The sequence below is a fragment of the Triticum urartu genome, chromosome 1A (genome assembly GCF_056163025.1).
Source record: "Triticum urartu cultivar PI428250 chromosome 1A, HENAU_Tu73, whole genome shotgun sequence".
In the NCBI taxonomy this organism is placed as follows: Eukaryota; Viridiplantae; Streptophyta; class Magnoliopsida; order Poales; family Poaceae; genus Triticum; species Triticum urartu.
The window spans coordinates 363979756-363999326 of NC_141873.1; the positions used below are offsets into that span (position 1 = coordinate 363979756).

At 49.4% G+C, this 19571-nt stretch overlaps 1 pseudogene; it reads left to right on the forward strand.

Moving 5' to 3' along the window:
* LOC147991246 (uncharacterized) overlaps positions 1-17687 on the forward strand; it is a 32891-nt pseudogene extending 15204 nt beyond the window's left edge.
* The last annotated feature ends 1884 nt before the right edge of the window (positions 17688-19571 follow it).

Genomic DNA, 19571 nt, shown 5'->3' on the forward strand with positions numbered 1-19571 from the left:
ATGTAATCAATATAAGTGATGTGATATGGCCATCATCATCTTGTGCTTGTGATCTCCATCTCCGAAGCACCGTCATGATCACCATCGTCACTGGCGCAACACCTTGATCTCCATCGTAGCATCATTGTCGTCTCGCCAACCTATGCTTCTACGACTATCGCTACCGCTTAGTGATAAAGTAAAGCATTATAGGGCGATTGCATTGCATACAATAAAACGACAACCATATGGCTCCTGCCAGTTGCCGATAACTCGGTTACAAAACATGATCATCTCATACAATAAAATATAGCATCATGCCTTGACCATATCACATCACAACATGCCCTGCAAAAACAAGTTAGACGTCCTCTACTTTGTTGTTGCAAAGTTTTGCATGGCTGCTACGGGCTGAGCAAGAACCGTTCTTACCTACGCATCAAAACCACAACGATAGTTCGTCAAGTTAGTGCTGTTTTAACCTTCTCAAGGACCGGGCGTAGCCACACTTGGTTCAACTAAAGTTGGAGAAACTAACACCTGCCAGCCACCTGTGTGCAAAGCACGTCGGTAGAACCAGTTTCGCGTAAGCGTACGTGTAATGTCGGTCCGGGCCGCTTCATCCAACAATACCGCCAAACCAAAGTATGACATGCTGGTAAGCAATATGACTTGTATAGCCCACAACTCACTTGTGTTCTACTCGTGCATATGACATCTACGCATAAAACCAGGCTCTGATGCCACTGTTGGGAACGTAGTAATTTCTAAAAATTTCCTACGCACACGCAAGATCATGGTGATGCATAGCAACGAGAGGAGAGAGTGTGTCCACATACCCTCGTAGACCGAAAGAGGAAGCGTTAGCACAACATGGTTGATGTAGTCGTACGTCTTCACAATCCGACCGATCAAGTACCGAATGTACGGCACCTCCGAGTTCTGCACACGTTCAACTCGATGACGTTCCTCGAACTCCGATCCAGCCGAGTGTTGAGGGAGAGTTTCGTCAGCACGATGGCGTGGTGACGATGATGATGTTCTACCAACGCAAGGCTTCGCCTAAGCACCGCTACGATATGATCGAGGTGGATTATGGTGGAGGGGGGCACCGCACACGGCTAAGAGATCAAGAGATCAATTGTTATGTCTATGGGGTGCCCCCTCCTCCGTATATAAAGGGGGGAGGAGGAGAGGGCCGAACAAGGGGGTGGCGCGCCCTAGGAGGGGGAAACCTACTCCAAGTAGGTTTGCCCCTCCCTTTCCTAGTCCAAGAAGGAGGGGGGGCAGAAGTGGGAGAGGGGAAAGGCAAGGGGGGCGCCGCCCCCCCTTTCCTTGTCCTATTCGGGCTCAAGGGGAGGGGCGCGCCTCTTGCCCTGGCCGGCCCCTCTCTCTCTCCACTAAGGCCCAACAAGGCACATTAGTTCCCGGGTGGTTCTGGTAACCCCCGGTACTCCGATAAATGTCTAAAACCTTCCGGAACCTTTCCGGTGTCCAAACATAGTCGTCCAATATATCGATCTTTATGTCTCGACCACTTCGAGACTCCTCGTCATGTCCGTGATCACATCCGGGACTCCGAACTACCTTTGGTACATCAAAACATATAAACTCATAATATAACTGTCATCTAACTTTAAGTGTGCGGACCCTACAGGTTCGAGAACTATGTAGACATGACCGAGACACATCTCCGGTCAATAACCAATAGCGGAACCTGGATGCTTATATTGGCTCGTACATATTCTACGAAGATGTTTATCGGTCAAACCGCATAACAACATACGTTGTTCCCTTTGTCATCGGTATGTTACTTGCCCGAGATTCGATCGTCGGTATCTCAATACCTAGTTCAATCTCGTTACCAACAAGTCTCTTTACTCGTTCCGTAATACATCATCCCGCAACTAACTCATTAGTTGATACCTCTCCGACAATCGGAGTGACAAATCCTAATCTCGAAATACGCCAACCCAACAAGAACCTTTGGAGACACCTGTAGAGCACCTTTATAATCACCCAGTTACGTTGTGACGTTTGGTAGCACACAAAGTGTTCCTCCGGTAAATGGGAGTTGCATAATCTCATAGTCATAGGAACATGTATAAGTCATGAAGAAAGCAATAGCAACAAACTAAACGATCAAGTGATAAGCTAACGGAATGGGTCAAGTCAATCACATCATTCTCCCAATGATGTGATCCCATTAATCAAATGGCAACTCTTTGTCTATGCCTAGGAAACATAACCTTCTTTGATTAACGAGCTAGTCAAGTAGAGGCATACTAGTGACACTCTGTTTGTCTATGTATTCACACATGTATTATGTTTCCGGTTAATACAATTCTACTATGAATAATAAACATTTATCAGGACATAAGGAAATAATAATAACTTTATTATTGCCTCTAGGGCATATGTCCTTCAGGTCGGTATTATGAGTTTATGTGTTTTGATGTACCGAAGGTAGTCCAGAGTCCCGGATGTGATCATGGGCATGACGAGGAGTCTCGAAATGGCCGAGACATAAAGATAGATATAATGGAAGGCTATGTTTGGACATCGGAATGGTTCCGGATGAGTTCGGGCATTTACCGGAGTACCGGGGGGTTACTGGAACCCCCCAGGGACTCAATGGGCCTTATTGGGCCTTAGTGGGAGAGAGAAGGAGGCAGCCAGGTGGAGGGCCCCCCCCCCCGCAAGCCCAATCCGAATTGGGTGGGGGCCGGTCCCCCTTTCCTTCCCTCTCTCTCCCTCTTCCTTCTTCTCCTACTCCATCTAGGGAAGGGGGGGAACCTACTCCTACTGGGAGTAGGACTCCCCCTTGGGCGTGCCATAGAGGCCGGTGAGGGAGTCGTGGATTAAGGGGTCCTCGGGCGTCCGGCCTGTGTGACATGGGCCGGACTGTTGGGCCATGAAGATACAAGATAGAAGACTTCCTCCCGTGTCCGGATGGGACTCTCCTTTGCATGGAAGGCAAGCTAGGCGTCCGGATGTATTATTTCCTTTCTCTGTAACCGATTCTGTATAACCCTAGGCCCCTCCGGTGTCTATATAAACCAGAGGCTTTAGTCCGTAGAGACAATCACAATCATACAGGCAAGACTTCTAGGGTTTAGCCACAATGATCTTGTGGTAGATCAACTCTTGCAATCCTCATACTCATCAAGATCAATCAAGCAGGATGTAGGGTATTACCTTCATCAAGAGGGCCCGAACCTGGGTAAAACATTGTGTCCCCTGTCTCCTGTTACCATCGACCTTAGATGCACAGTTTGGGACCCCCGGTTTTGACACCGACATTGGTTCTTTCATTGAGAGTTTCGTTGTGTCGTCACTACAAGGTTTGATGGCTTCATCAATCATCTACAATGATGCTGCCCTGAGGGGGGTTTTTCTCCCCGGCCAGATCTTTGTATTCGGCGGCTTAGCACTGCGGGCCAGCTCGCTTGAGCATCTAGAGCAGATCGACAGCTACGCCCCAGGTCACCAGATTAGTTTTGGAAACCTGAATTATGTCACTGATATCCGAGGAGACTTGATCTTCCAAGGATTCACAACCCCAACCTCCGCTCTAGCCTTAGATTCGGAGCGTGTTGCTAGGTCCGAAGATGGGATTCCTGACCCCGCCGGACTATCTGTGGCCACTAAGCCCAGTACGGGAGAGCCGGAGGAAGCAGTGTCGCTGGAAACCATCACGAAGCTGGACTCTTCCCCGAACATTGGCTCCGAACTCTCGGAGTCAGCATCGTGTGAGCTCGGCCGAGGAATCTCCTTCCTGCCGTACTCCATAGATTCTCTTCTCCCTGGCCAAACCTTGCCTTTAAGCGAGGCTCTGGACTTGATGCGATCCCTCGTCATTACAAAGGAGCAACGTCCGAACTACGCCCAGCCCGGACTAGGGACTGAGAACGGGGAATTTTATGTCCCACCCACCACCCACTTCATCGCCACTGTCGAGGACTTAACTGACATGCTCGATTACGGCTCCGAAGACATCGGTGGTATGGACGACGATGCCGGAGAAGAGCAGGCCCAAAACCCGTCGTATATCGGACGCTGGACGGCCACCTCCTCATATGACGTGTATACGGTGGATACACCCAAAGACAGTGACGGAGATAACGAGACAAATCCAGTAGAGGATAAACCTCCTGAGATACAACCAAAACGCCGCCGCCGACGCTCTAAATCACGCCGCGGCAAAGACAGCAATACCGGCATGAGAGAAAACAATACTCCGGACGATGCCGAAGGCCAAGAAAACCCCATCGAGCAAAACTCTGAACAAGAAGATCGGGAGGATGGGCAAGTTAGCCCTGATGAACAGACCGCAAACGAAGAATCGGAGGACAGTAATTACCTTCGACTCTCCGAGGATGAGGTGAGCCTCGGCGACGAAGACTTTATCGTGCCTGAGGAACCTCTCGAGTAGGAGCACTTTAAGCAATGGCTAATAGCCACTGCAAGGAGCCTGAAAAAGTAACAGCAGTAGCTTCAAGCAGATCAAGATCTCCTCAACGACAGATGGACTAATGTCCTGGCAGCCGAGGAATACGGCCTCGTGTGCCCAACCAAAAGTTACCCAAAGCGTAAACTTCTACCTCAATTCGACGACGAGGCACTTGAGCCCGTACCAGCAGCACGTAATGCGGCTGACTGACCACCACGTGGTCGGGACAAAAAGGCAACTCAAGTCGAACACCGACCCATACTATCTCGCTGTAAAGGTAGAGACACAACAGCTTGGGGAAACACATATGAGCTGCGGCAGGACCTGAAGAATAGAGCAGGTCCGGCCAGATCGATCTATGGATCGCGGGGGCGTGCCTAGACGCGCGACGATGGCTATCAATCCAAACATGACACGCATAATCACGTCCGGGCCAAAAACCGCAGACGGACTCCATCCAAACTACGTCGCGACCTGGCCTGATATAGAGGCGTCGCACACCCCCTCTGCTTCACTGATGAAGTAATGGAGCATGAATTCCCAGAAGGGTTTAAACCCGTAAATATCGAATCATATGATGGAACAACAGATCCCATGGTATGGATTGATGACTTTCTTCTCCATATTCATATGGCTCGCGGTGATGATCTTCATGCCATCAAATACCTCCCACTAAAACTCAAGGACCAGCTCGGCACTGATTGAACAGCCTGCCCGAAAACTCTGTTGGCAGCTGGGAGGACTTGGAAGACGCCTTCCACGACAACTTCGAAGGCACATATGTCCGACCCCCGGATGCCGATGACTTAAGTCACATAGTTCAATAGCCCGGAGAGTTAGCCAGGAAATTCTAGACCAGCTTCCTAACTAAAAAGAACCAGATCATCGACTGCCCGGATGCCGAAGCCCTAGCGGCCTTTAAGCACAGCATACGCGATGAATGGCTCGCCCGACACCTCGGCCAAGAAAAGCCGAAGTCCATGGCAGCCCTCACGGCACTTATGACCCACTTTTGTGCGGGCGAAGATAGTTGGCTAGCCCGTAGCAATAATAATGCAAGTGAACCTGGCACCTTCGAAGCCAAGAATAGCGACGGCAAGCCCCGACGCAACAGGCATAAGTGTCAAGACAATGGTGACAATACTGATGACACGGCGGTTAACGCCTAATTCGGTGGCTCCAAGTCCAGTCAGCGGAAGAAGCCATATAAAAGGAACAATCCGGGCTCTTCCAGCTTGGACCCCATGCTCGATCGTCCATGTCAGATCCATGGCACCGCTGATAAACTAGCCAATCATACCCATCGGAGTTGTTGGGCCTTTAAACAGGCCGGCAAGTTAAATGCCAAAGACAAGGAGAAGGGGTCGCAAAGTGAGAATGACGATGAGGAGCCCCGTCTGCTGAACTCAGGAGGACAGAAGAAGTCCCCCCCCCCCAGGTTAAAACGGTGAGCATGATATATGCTACCCATATACCCAAAAGGGAGCGCAAATGACCGCTCAGGGACGTCTACACGATAGAGCCAGTCGCCCCAAAATTCAACCCATGGTCGTCCTGTCCGATCACCACCGATCGCAGGGATCATCCGACCAGTATCCGTCATGGCGGTTCAGCCACATTGGTCCTCGACCCAATCATTGATGGATTCCACCTTACGCGCGTCCTCATGAATAATGGCAGTAGCCTCAACCTGCTATATCAGGACACAGTCCGCAAGATGGGCATCGATCCATCAAGGATCAAGCCCATAAAAACTACCTTTAAAGGAGTAATACCAGGCGTAGAGGCCCGCTGCACAGGCTTAATCACATTGGAAGTCATCTTCGGATCCCCAGACAACTTCTGAAGCGAAGACTTGATCTTCGATATCGTCTCTTTTCGAAGTGGCTATCACACACTGCTCGGACGAACTGCATTTGCTTGATTCCATGCGGTGTCGCACTATGCTTATCTCAAACTCAAGATGCCCTGACCACGCGGTGTCATAACAGTCAATGGAAACACGGAACGCTCCCTCCGTATCGAGGAGCACACTGCGGCCCTAGCAGCGGAAGTACAGAGCAGCCTTATCAAGCAGAGTTTTAATTTGGCGGCCAAACTCCCGGACACTATCAAATGAGTCCGGACTACTCTGCAGTAGGACAGTCCATCTCGTCAGGAGTCCGACTAGCAATTCGGCCTCCGTCTCAGTCTTGAACACATAGCGGCATATGTACCGCGCGTACATAACTACGCACTCAAAATACCATGGGCAAAGACGGAGGCGTAACTCGATTGTGGTCCATAATACGGCTCGACCCTCCCCGGACACACATATTTTCCCTTTTCTTTTTATCCTTTTCAGGTTTCTTTTCCACAGGTCCCTCTCGACGGCCTGATCATCAATCCGTTCGAAGGATGGATATACCAAGGTGGCAAGTAGCATTGAGGTGTGGGGGAATCTCTAGGTGGTCTTCTTGACGATCACTCTACCTGTTTTCGTGACCTGCACGAAGCTCCTCCTTGGTCTCGGCATGTTAAATAGCCCTGTTGCCTATCGCACTATTTGTACAAATATGCTTTGACATATTAATCAAATTGTCATGGAAACAGTTTGCGGCCCAGCTTATGTGGCACTGGCTTACTACTTCATTTTATTTCGTCATTCTTATTGAATGCATTCGTACACTTTGGTACGCGTTGATTTGCCAGGAGCCTCATTGCACTCCATACTACGGCAACAAGTCCTAACACTTCTACAGTATAGTTCGGCCCCCCGAATTTAGCATTATATGCATCAGCTCCGAATCATGTATTTGGTCAATAGTTGGGTTGCCCGGCTCCTGTGCTTACTACCTTATGTTTCGCTCTATCGGCTAGGGTAGTAAAGGGAGAACTACTACGATTGTGTCCTGGTTTATCCGGATGAGCACCTCAGTAGAGAAAGCCGAAAACTGACTGTCATGATGCGGCGAGAGCTGGTCAGATATTCGAAGGCTATAATCTCTTGCGATTTTTTCCACGTTATGCGATGGATCGACCTTCACCCGATCAGGTGTCTACAGCACCCTAGTCCGGATTAACGAATACTAGGGGCTGCGCCTACATTTCTATTGTCAAACTCCTATGGCTAAGTGAGGGTGATAAAGCCACATAGTCCGATTGCCCGGTTCGCTGCACTAAACACCTCCTTTTAGGACCAAAATCTTGGATCAAGAGTGTTTAGGTTTCAACCCGAACACCCCCGTACAACCTACGTGGGGCTGAAGCCGACGACTGGCCAACTCTCAGATTTAATAAAATGGCCGCACAGGAGGTAAAATTTTAAAATAAACAGAAGCATTATATTACATATCAACCTTGTTTTCATCATATAGGACGGGATAACATGAAGGTATTCATTCAAAGAGAATGTCTTTTGAACACTGGCCCTCTATAATGCAGGATCCCTTCAGGACATCCTCAAAATACCGCTCGGGCATACGGTGCTCCTTGCCTGCGGGCGGTCCCTCGGTCGCGAGCTTGACGGCGTCCATCTTCGCCACTGCACCTTGACACGGGCGAAGGCCATTCGCGCACCTTCGATGCAGACCGACCGCTTGATGGCGTCAAGACGAGAGCAGGCATTGACCAGCCGCTTCACGAGTCCGAAGTAGCTGTTGGGCAGGGCATCAGCAGGCCATAGACGGATTATCAAATCCTTCATGGCTAGTTCGGCCGCCCTATGCAGTTCGGTCAGCTACTTCAGCTGATCGCTAAAGTGCAGCAGATGTTCTAGCGCAAGGTATTGCGACCAGAACAGCTTCTCCGTTGAGCTCCCCTCTTCAGCTCGGAAGAACTCCGCTGTGTTAGCAACACCGCGTGGAAGATCCGCAAACGCTCCTGGAGAACTCCAAATCCGGGTAAGTAAGAGGTACCTTTTCTTCACAAACTTGCTCTGCATAATAAAGGCCTTACCCGTCACGATTTTCCTGGCTTCCTGGATCTCCTGGAGGGCATCCTGGGCTTCGGCCCGGGCCTCTTACGTGCTTTGGCGGGCCTTAGCAAGTTCGGACTCTTGGTCCGAAATCTTGCGCTCCAAGGACTCGCATTTCTTTGCGGCGTCCTGGAGCTCCTGCTGGACCTCCGCGACCCTTGCCTCGTGCTTTTCACGGGCGGCTTGTTCCTTCGCCGCTCTCTCTTGGGCCTCGGCCAGCGACTTCTTGAGGGTCTCCACATCAGTCGCAGCTCCTACGAAATATCATGATAGTATGATCAACATACACAATTCATATCTTTCTACATCCGAATAGACCATTGCATACCTTGCTGGTCCTCTAGTTGTTTTTTAACATGGACGAGCTCTTCCTCGGCCCACACCAAACTCTGCTTCAGTTTAGAGACTTTGGGAGAATGAGAGGTGGCAGCCAGCATCGACGCATGCTTATTCATATAGACATATATTGGTTAGTCTCCTGCGAAAATTATTTGATCCTCTGTTCGGCTTCTCTTTTCGAGCACTGGACAGTGTCTCAGGGGTTACTGTCTATAGTATGATATTATTTTTTGCATAAATTATGTCGCATACCTCAAAGCCTGTCAAAAGGCTGGTGCAGGCTTCGGTCAGTCCTCTCTTAGCGGACTGAACCATCTCAACCACCGTACCCATGAGGGTACCGTGTTCTTCAACAATGGAAGCACTTTGCAGTGCTTCCAGTAAATTAGCCGGCGCCTCTGGATGGACAGAGGTCACCGGTGGAATAGGTGCACCTCCTTCTCGCAAAGGAGGTTGCTTGCCTGATTCCGGAGCCGTATGGACCTCCGGAATAGTGTTCGGCTGGGGGCCGAATTGGACATGGCCCCATCGCCAGTCTCCGGGGATATTTGTTCCCCCATGTGTTCGGCGGCCGAGGTATCGCCTTCTGGCGCCGCCCTGACGGCCTCCTGTTCCTCTCCCTGGTCTGGGAAGGTCCTTCGGGACAACACCTCGGTGTCGTCCATGGCCCTGGGAGAGGAGGCCTCCGGATGTGATCCGCTATCCATCACATTTGGATCCAGCGAGTTCCCTGAAGATGAGAATCGTTGGGGCCGGGCGTGAGCCGGACTGCACCACATGATTCAACACATTAAAACCACGAAATAAATAATTTGGATATATGTGTTTCATAGGTGCTTTTGGGTACTTATGATTCGGCTAGGGGCTTCTCCCTGGGGCGCCACTCGGAGCTGTTGTCCGTATCCAACGCGGAGTTGTCCGCGAGGGGGACCCTCCCCTTCTTGGGCGCCTATGCCTCCAGATCCATGGAGGCCGGCCTTTTCTTTCTCCCCCCCCCCTCGAAGGGAAAGGTGCTTTCCTCCTCTTCTTCCTCCTCCTCCTCATCGTCTTTGGCAGCGGGGGAGGAATGTGTTTCGGATTCTTCGGACGTCACGTCCGAAGTGCCTCTGTGGCAGAGGCCACTTCAGGTCTCCTTGTCCTTCTTCTTGCCCCTCTTCTCCGGCGCCTGGTAAAGCACCGGAACCAGCATCTTCGTTAGAAGTGGGATTGATGGGTCTTCGGGTAGCGGAGCCAGACATTGGATCCGCTCCACCTTCTTTGTCCAGACCTGGAAAGATAGATATGGAAGCTTAGACATCTTCCTTGAATATACAGGTGAAGGATACATCTCGAAATACAGAAAATTTACCGGACTGGTGAGATGGGCCAGATTGTACCCACGGTCCTCGGTCGTCTTCGGCCATGTTCCATTGGCCTTAAAAAGCACCCTCCAGATGTCTTCGTGGGTAGCGCCGAAGAACTATTGAAGGGTCTGGTGCTTGGCCGGATCGAACTCCCATAAATTACAAGTCCGCCTCTGGCAAGGAAGTATCTGGCGAAAAAGCATCGCTTGATCACATTGACGAGCTTGATATTCTTGTCCACCATGCTCTTGATGCGCATTTGCAGCACAACCAGCTCGTACGATGATGCCCAGTCTAGGCCCTTCTCTTGCCAGGAGGTAAACCGCACTGGGGCCCCGGATTTGAATTTGGGAGCCACGGCCCACGTGGTGTCGCGGGGCTCTGTGACATAGAATCACTGCTTCTACCACCCCTTGACGGTCTCCACAAAGGTACCTTTGGGCCATGGGACGTTGGACATCTTGCTCACCATGGCGCCTCCGCACTCTACGTGTTGACCGCCCACCACCTTCGGCTTCACATTGAAGGTCTTCAGCCACAGGCCGAAGTGAGGTGGGATGCGGAAGAAGGCCTCACACACGACAATAAATGCTGAGATGTTGAGGAAAGAATTTGGGGCCAGATCATGGAATTATAGCCCGTAGTAAAACATGAGTCCATGGACGAATGGGTGGAGAGGAAATCCCAGCCCGCGGACGAAGTGGGGGATGAATACCACCCTCTCATGAGGCTCTGGGTGAGGACGATCTGCCCCTTGGCCGGAAGCCGGTGGGCGATTTCCGGGGCCAAGTACCCCGCCTCCCGGAGCTTCGTAATTTCCTTCTCCGTGACGGAGGAGGCCATCCACTTGCCCTGAGCTCCGGATCCGGACATGGCTGGAGTGCTTTTTTTGAGGCAGAAAAGATGGGAGCTTGGGCGCTGGAGCTTGAGAATGGATGGGCGGAGAGAAGGAAGGCGTGGGTAAAAGAGGTGAACCCTTATCTCTTTATAAAGGAAGTAAATATCAAGCGCCTCCTCACTTGCCTTAAAACTCGCCTATTTCCCAAGGGTCGTGCAGGCGACGCGGTTGGATTACCCACGCCCGTATTGATGAGAATCCCGCAATAAGGGGACACGATATCTGCTTGACAAGACGTGCCAATGAAAACCGCATCTCGGAACGTGGAACGGGAGGCTAAAAAACGGTTCAAAATAATGACCGGGCGGAGATGTGGCGTCTCACTACAAAAATGTCGGTAGATGGGACTTGTTAAATATTATGCTCTTTATGGAGCCCATTTTGTAGAGCCAGGCACGTTCTCTGTGTTCGACGACTACTTTGAAATATTCGGAGGAGGAACCCGCCTTGCAGTGCCGAAGACAATCTACGCGCTGGACACCTCGTCATTGAAGCCTTGTTTAGCGGCTACTGAGGGAGTCCTGGATTAAGGGGTCTTCGGGCGTCCGGCCTGTGTGACATGGGCCGGACTGTTGGGCCATGAAGATACAAGATAGAAGACTTCCTCCCGTGTCCGGATGGGACTCTCCTTTGCGTGGAAGGCAAGCTAGGCGTCCGGATGTATTATTTCCTTTCTCTGTAACCGACTTTGTATAACCCTAGGCACCTCCGGTGTCTATATAAACCGGAGGGTTTAGTATGTAGAGACAATCACAATCATACAAGCTAGACTTCTAGGGTTTAGCCACAACGATCTCGTGGTAGATCAACTCTTGTAATCCTCATACTCATCAAGATCAATCAAGCAGGATGTAGGGTATTACCTCCATCAAGAGGGCCCGAACCTGGATGAAACATCGTGTCCCCTATCTCCTGTTACCATCGACCTTAGATGCACAGTTCGGGACCCCTTACCCAAGACCGCCGGTTTTGACACCAACAGCCGGTCCTCCCCTCCTTGATAACCCACATGTATAGGGGATCAATTGTAGCCTCTTTCGATAAGTACGAGTGTCGAACCCAACGAGGAGCTAAAGGCAGAACAAATATTCCCTCAAGTTCTATCGGCCATCGATACAACTCTACGCATGCTTGACATTCGCTTTACCTAGAACAAGTATGAAACTAGAAGTACTTTGTAGGTGTTTTTGGATAGGTTTGCAAAAATATAAAGTGCACGTAAATTAAAGCTAGGGGCTGTTTAGATAAAGAACCAATAAAGTTAATATAGCGAGTGTGGAAAAGTGGTGGTAGGAGTTGCGAAATTGTCCCTAAGAAATTGACTACTTTACTAGACCGATAGCAAGTTTTATGTGGGAGAGGCCACTGCTAGCATGTCATCCTTGACTTGAAATTCTATGCACTTATGATTGGAACTATTAGCAAGCATCCGCAACTACTAATGTTCATTAAGGTAAAACCCAACCAGAGCATTAAGATATATTGGTCCCCCTTCAATCCCGTATGCATCAATTTCTATGCTAGGTCGAAGCTTCTGTCACTCTTGCCCTCCAATACATAGTCCTATCAACATACAACTAACCCTATGGTGTGATCCACGCGCGCGCTCATATGATGGGCACCAAAGGACACCAACATAACCACAAGCAAATTAAATCAATCATAGCAATTCACTAATTACCGATAGGACAACGAAAATCTATTCATACATCTTAGGATGGCAACACATCATTGGAAAATAATATGAAGCATAAAGCACCATGTTCAAGTAGAGGGTATAGCGGGTTGCGGGAGAGTGGACCACTGTAGATAGAGGGGGGAAGGTGTTGGTGTAGATTGCGGTGATAGAGGGGGGAAGATGGCGGAGGTGTTGGTGTAGATTGCGGTGATGATGATGGCCCCGGCGGCGTTCTGACGCCACCGGAAGCGAGGGGAGAGAGCCCCCCTTCTTCTTCTTCTTCCTTGACCTTCTCCCTAGATGGGAGAAGGGTTTCCCCTCTGGTCCATGGCCTCCATGGCACGGGAGGGGCGAGAGCCCCTCCAAGATTGGATCTGTCTCTCTGTCTCCCTCTGTTTCTGTGTTCTGGGATTCTGCCCTTTCACTGTTTCTTATATATCCGGAGATCCGTAAATCCGATTGGATTGAAACCTGCGCTCCAATTTTTTTTCCAAAAATTAGCTTTCTTGCAGCCAGAGAAGAGCAGTAACCGCCTTACGGGGGGCCACGAGGGTCAGGGGCGCACCCAGGGGGCGCCCCACTGCCTCGTGGCCCCCTCGGGCACCGTCTCGCGTTGATTTTCTTCCCATATCTCACAAATATTCCAAAAATATTCTCCGTCCGTTTTTATTCCGTTAGGACTCCGTTTGATATGGATTTTCTGTGAAACAAAAAACATGCAACAAACAGGAACTGGCACTGGGCACTGGATCAATATGTTAGTCCCAAAAATAGTATAAAAAGTTGCCAAAAGTGTATAAAAGTTGTAGAATATTGGCATGGAACAATCAAAAATTATAGGTACGACGGAGATGTATCAGCATCCACAAGCTTAATTCCTGCTCGTCCTCGAGTAGCTAAATGATAAAAAAATAATTTTTGAGGTAGAATGCTACCTAGCATAATCTTGATCATATATCTAATCATGGCATGGATATTAAGATGCGAGTGATTTAAAGCAATAGTCTACCATTGGACATTAAGACAATAATACTTCAAGCATACTAACCAAGCAATTATGTCTTATCAAAATAACATAGCCAAAGAAAGGTGATCCCTACAAAATCATATAGTCTGGCTATGCTCCATCTTCACCACACAAAGCATTCAAATCATGCACAACCCCGATGACAAGCCGAGCAATTGGTTCATACTTTTTAATGCACTTCAGCCTTTTCAACCCTCACGCAATACATGAGCGCAAGCCATGGACATAGCACTATGGGTGGAATAGAATATGATGATGTAGGTTTGTGTGAAGAAGACAAAAAGTATAAAGTCCCACATCAACGCGGCTAATCAACGGGCTATGGAGATGCCCATCAATTGATGTCAATGTGAGGAGTAGGGATTGCCATGCAATGGATGCACTAAGAGCTATAAGTGTATGAAAGCTCAAACTGAAACTAAGTGGGTGTGCATCCAACTTGCTTGCTCATGAAGACCTCGGGCATTTGAGGAAGCCCATCATCGGAATATACAAGCCAAGTTTTATAATGAAAATTCCCACTAGTATATGAAAGTGATAACTCAAGAGATTCTCTATATGAAGAACATGGTGCTACTCTGAAGCACAAGTGTGGTAAAAGGATAGTAGCATTGTCCCTTCTCTATTTTTCTCTCTTTTTTTGGGGGGGGGGCTTCTCTTTTTTTCGTTCGGAGTCTCATCCCGACTTTTGGGGGAATCATAGTCTCCATCATCCTTTCCTCACTGGGACAATGCTCTAATAATGATGATCATCACACTTTTATTTACTTACAACTCAATATTACAACTCGATATCTAGAACAAAGATATGACTCTATATGAATGCCTCCGGCGGTGTACCGGGATGTGCAATGATCTAGCGTTGCAATGACACCCAAAAAATGGACAAGCCATGAAAACATCATGCTAGCTATCTTACGATCATGCAAAGCAATATGACAATAAATGCTCAAGTCATGTATATGATGATGATGGAAGTTGCATGGCAATATATCTCGGAATGGCTATGGAAATGCCATGATAGGTAGGTATGGTGGCTATTTTGAGGAAGATATAAGGAGGTTTATGTGTGATAGAGTGTATCGTATCACGGGGTTTGGGTGCACCGGCGAAGTTTGCACCAACTATTGAGGTGAGAAAGGGCAATGCATGGTACCGAAGAGGCTAGCAATGATGGAAGGTTGAGAGTGCGTATAATCCATGGACTCACATTAGTCATAAAGAACTCATATACTTATTGCAAAAGTTTATTAGCCATCGAAGCAAAGTACTACTACGCATGCCCCTAGGGGGATAGATTGGTAGGAAAATACCATCGCTCGTCCGCGACAGCCACTCATAAGGAAGACAATCAGTAAATACCTCATGCTCCAACTTCGTTACATAACGGTTCACCATATGTGCATGCTACGGGACTTGCAACCCTCAACAAAAGTATTTTTAAATTTCACAATTACTCAACTAGCATGACTCAAATATCACCACCTTTATATCGCAAAACTATTTAAAGGAATCAAACATATCATATTCAGTGATCTACAAGTTTTATGTAGGATTTTATGACTAACCATGTGAATGACCAATTCCTGTCAACTCTCTAACTAGATATAAGTGAAGCAAGAGAGTTTAATTCTTTATACAAAAGATGTGACGCCCCCGATTCAATCGTACACTAATCATACACGCAAACGTGTATGATCAAGATCAGGGACTCACGGGAAGATATCACAACACAACTCTACAAATAAAAGTAAGTCATACAAGCATCATATTACAAGCCAGGGGCCTCGAGGGCTCGAATACAAGAGCTCGATCATAGACGAGTCAGCGGAAGCAACAATATCTGAGTACAGACATAAGTTAAACAAGTATGCCTTAAGAAGGCTAGCACAAACTGGGATACAGATCGAAAGAGGCGCAGGCCTCCTGCCTGGGATCCTCCTAACTACTCCCGGTCACCGTCAGCGGGCTGCACGTAGTAGTAGGCTCCTCCCAAGTAGTAATCGTCGTCGTCGGCGGTGGCATCTGGCTCCTGGGCTCCAACGTCTGGTCGCAGCAATCGGGTATAGGAAAGGGGGAAATGGGGAGAAAGGCAACCGTGAGTACTCATCCAAAGTACTCGCAAGCAAGGAGCTACACTACATATGTATGCCTTGGTATCAGATGGAATAAGGGTACCATATGAGGACTGAACTGCAGAATGCCAGAATAAGAGGGGGATAGCTAGTCCTGGTGAAGACTACGCTTCTGGCAGCCTCCGTCTTGCAGCATGTAGAAGAGAGTAGACTGAAGTCCTCCAAGTAGCATCGCATAGCATAATCCTACGCGGCGATCCTCTCCTCGTCGCCCTGTTAGAGAGCGATCACCGGTTGTATCTGGCGAGAGAAGAGGGGGAAGAAACAATAAATATAATGCAAACAAATGCATGACGATGCATGACATGACAAAGCGCGATGCTAGGTGTGCCCTAACGCGGTACGAGGTGGTACCGGTGAAGGGGAAAACATTCAGGAAAGTATTCCCGGTGTTTCGCGTTTTTGGACAGATGAACCGGAGGGGGAAAGTTACGTGTTTCCTATGCTAGGGATGCGTGGCGGACGAATGGGCTGCGTATCCGGATTCGTCTCGTCGTTCTGAGCAACTTTCATGTTGAAAATATTTTAATCCGAGTTACGGATTAAAAGATATGATTTTCTAAAGATTTTATTAATTTCTGGAATTTATTTAATTATTTAAATTAATCCGAATTTGGATTTATGACATCAGCATGATGTCATGCTGACGTCAGCAGTCAACAGGGGTTGACTGGTCAACCTGACTAGTGGGTCCCACTGGTCAGTGACACATTTTAATTAAACAATTTAATTACCCTAATTAGTATTAATTAGTGGGTGGGCCCCACTGTCATACTCTTTTAGCTAATTAACAGTAGTTAATTAGCCTAATTAGCCATTAGATTAATTAATCCTAATTAGTTAATTTTAATCAAAATTAATTAATTAATTAATTAATTTTATTATTTATTATTTATTTATTATATATATTATTTTTAATTCTTTTTTTTACAAAACGTTCTGGACCGTGGGGCCATTTGGTCAGCGGCCCCGGGGGCATAAAGGGGGGTGGGCTTTCGGGTGCGGGCGTGCGCCCCAGCGGGCGCTGCAGGCAATGGGCGCCGTGTGCAGGGGGGCGGGCGCAACCCCGAGGGCACTAGGCGCGCGCGGCGCACGCCGGCGCCGGCGGCCAGGCCAAGGGAGGCGGCGGAGGGACGACTCGGGGGGCGACGGCAACGGGGCGGGCGCTAGGGGCGTAGGGGAGGCGACGGTGGCCGGAGCGCGCGGCGCGGGACACGCGACTAGCAGCGGGGGGGAGGCACGGTGGTGGCAGGCGCAGGCAGGTGCGGTCGGGGCGTGGCCTGGACGCGGGAGGGGCATGCAGTCGGACGCAGCGACGGAGCGGCCGAGCGAGCAGGCGGGCGCGTCGCGTGGCCGCGAGGTGCCCGCGGGATCAAGAGGAGGAGAGGCCAGGGGTGACCGGGCTGCAGCAGGCGAGGAGCAGAGGCAGGAGCAGAGGGCGTGGCCGCGGGAATGCGGCTGTGCGCGCGGGCGAGCGCGGGGACGCGAGGCAGCAGGAGCAGAGTGGGGCGGTCGGCGGCAGCAGCAGGCGTTCGCGGGCGCGCGACGCAGTGAGCGGGGGAGGGCTTGCGACGGGCGCCGGAGCGGGTGATGTGCGCGCGCGGGACGGGGGAAGGAGCAGGGCGGAGGCCGTGGCCTCACCGGGCTTTGGAGGGACGGGGCAATGGGCGCGGGGAGGTTCGGGGTGGACCGACGGGGACGACGGCGACGTGGGAGGAAGCAGGCTGGCGAGGGAGTTCGGGTGCCTGCGCGGTCCAGGCGGCGACGGGAGATGCGGGATCGGGATCGGGGTCGGGGTCGTTGCACCCCAATCCAGATCGAGGAAGGAGAGGGAGGCGTGCGGGGGAACGAGTGGGGGAAGTGGGGAGTGGGTAGGTTAGGGTTTCGGGGAGAATGGATAAGGGGAGGGGGGTGGCCGGTTGGGCCTGCGGCCGATTGGGCCGGCCTGCTGGGCCGAAGCCCAGTGGGGGCCTTTCTCTCCTTTTTCCTTTTTTTGGTTAGTGTGTTTCCTGTTTTATTTTTATTTATTTTCTTTTCTATTTAATTTCATTTTAAACCATCTTAGCCATTTTATAAAAATATGTTTGTTGCACTATAATTACCCTCGTAATATTCGGCAACCACCGAACATTTTTGTTTCAACTTCTTAAAAACTTTTGTTGTTTGCCATTTTTTTTAATTGATTTTGAATATGTTTGAACTAACGAAAGCTTAGCAACAATAATCGAGGTGACGTGGCATGATTAGCATGGAATTACTGTAGCAAGATTATCCGGGCGTTACAAATCTCCTCCACTACAAGAAATCTCATCCCGAGATTTAGGAGGTAGAAGGAAACAGTGCGGGGTATTCATCACGCAGGCGGTCCTCGCGTTCCCAAGTGGCTTCGTCTTCAGAGTGATTCGACCACTGGACTTTGAGGAACTTGATCGCCTTCTCACGTGTGCGGCGTTCAGCTTGGTCGAGAATGCGGACCGGATGCTCTTTATAGGAGAGGTCCTGCTGCAATTCGAGCACTTCATGATCCACTGCTCGGATTGGATCCTTGAAGCAACGGCGGAGTTGTGACACGTGGAACACGTCATGAACCTGAGAAAGGTTCGGCGGAAGCTCCAGTTGATATGCCACTTTTCCACGCCTTTCGAGAATAGCGAAGGGACCGATATAGCGAGGAGCTAGCTTGCCCTTGATCCCGAAGCGGTGAGCACCCTTCATTGGTGTAACTTGAAGATAAGCCTTTTCGCCAGGTTGATAGACCATGTCTTTGTGATGACAGTCATACTGACTTTTCTGACGTGACTGAGCAGTCTTGAGATTCTCGCTTATAATGCGAACTTGTTCTTCGGCCTGTTGGATAATATCCGGACCGAAGAGTGGACGTTCCCCAGTTTCTGACCAGTTCAGAGGGGTTCGACACTTTCGTCCATATAGCACTTCGAAGGGGGACATCTTCAGACTAGCTTGATAGCTATTATTATAAGAGAACTCGGCATATGGAAGAGATTCCTCCCATTTCTTGCTGAAGGAAATCACACAAGCTCGAATCATGTCTTCGAGAACTTGGTTGACACGTTAAACATGTCCTTGCGACTGAGGATGAAACACCGTACTGAACGACAGATGAGTTCCCATAGCTTCTTGGAAACTTGCCCAAAATCTTGAAGTGAATAAGCTTCCACGGTCTGAACTGATAACCAGTGGAATACCGTGAAGTGAAACAATTCTGGACATGTAGAGAGTAGCAAGATGACTAGCAGTGATTGTCTCTTTGACCGCCAGAAAATGTGCAACTTTAGAAAGCCGGTCAATGACGACAAGAATAGCATCATTACCTTTCTGCGATTTGGGAAATCCAGTGACGAAGTCCATTTCAACATGGTCCCATTTCCATTCAGGAATAGAGATAGGTTGCAGAGTTCCAGCAGGCCTTTGATGCTCTGCTTTGATACGGCGACAAACGTCACACTCAGCAACATAACGAGCAATATCCTGCCTCATATTAGACCACCAGAATCTTTGACGGATGTCTTGGTACATCTTTGTACTACCAGGATGAATAGACAAAGGCGTATCATGAGCTTCTTTCATAACCCCTTTAGTCTGATCCAGGTTTTTCTTCGAACATGGTACCACTAGGCGGCCTTTGAAGTACAAGGCGCCATCATCGGCGATAGAGAAGAAGGAGGGCTTTCCTTCTGCTAGATGACATTTAATCTTTTGGACTTCAGAGTCATAACCTTGAATAGTCTTTATACCAGCTACGA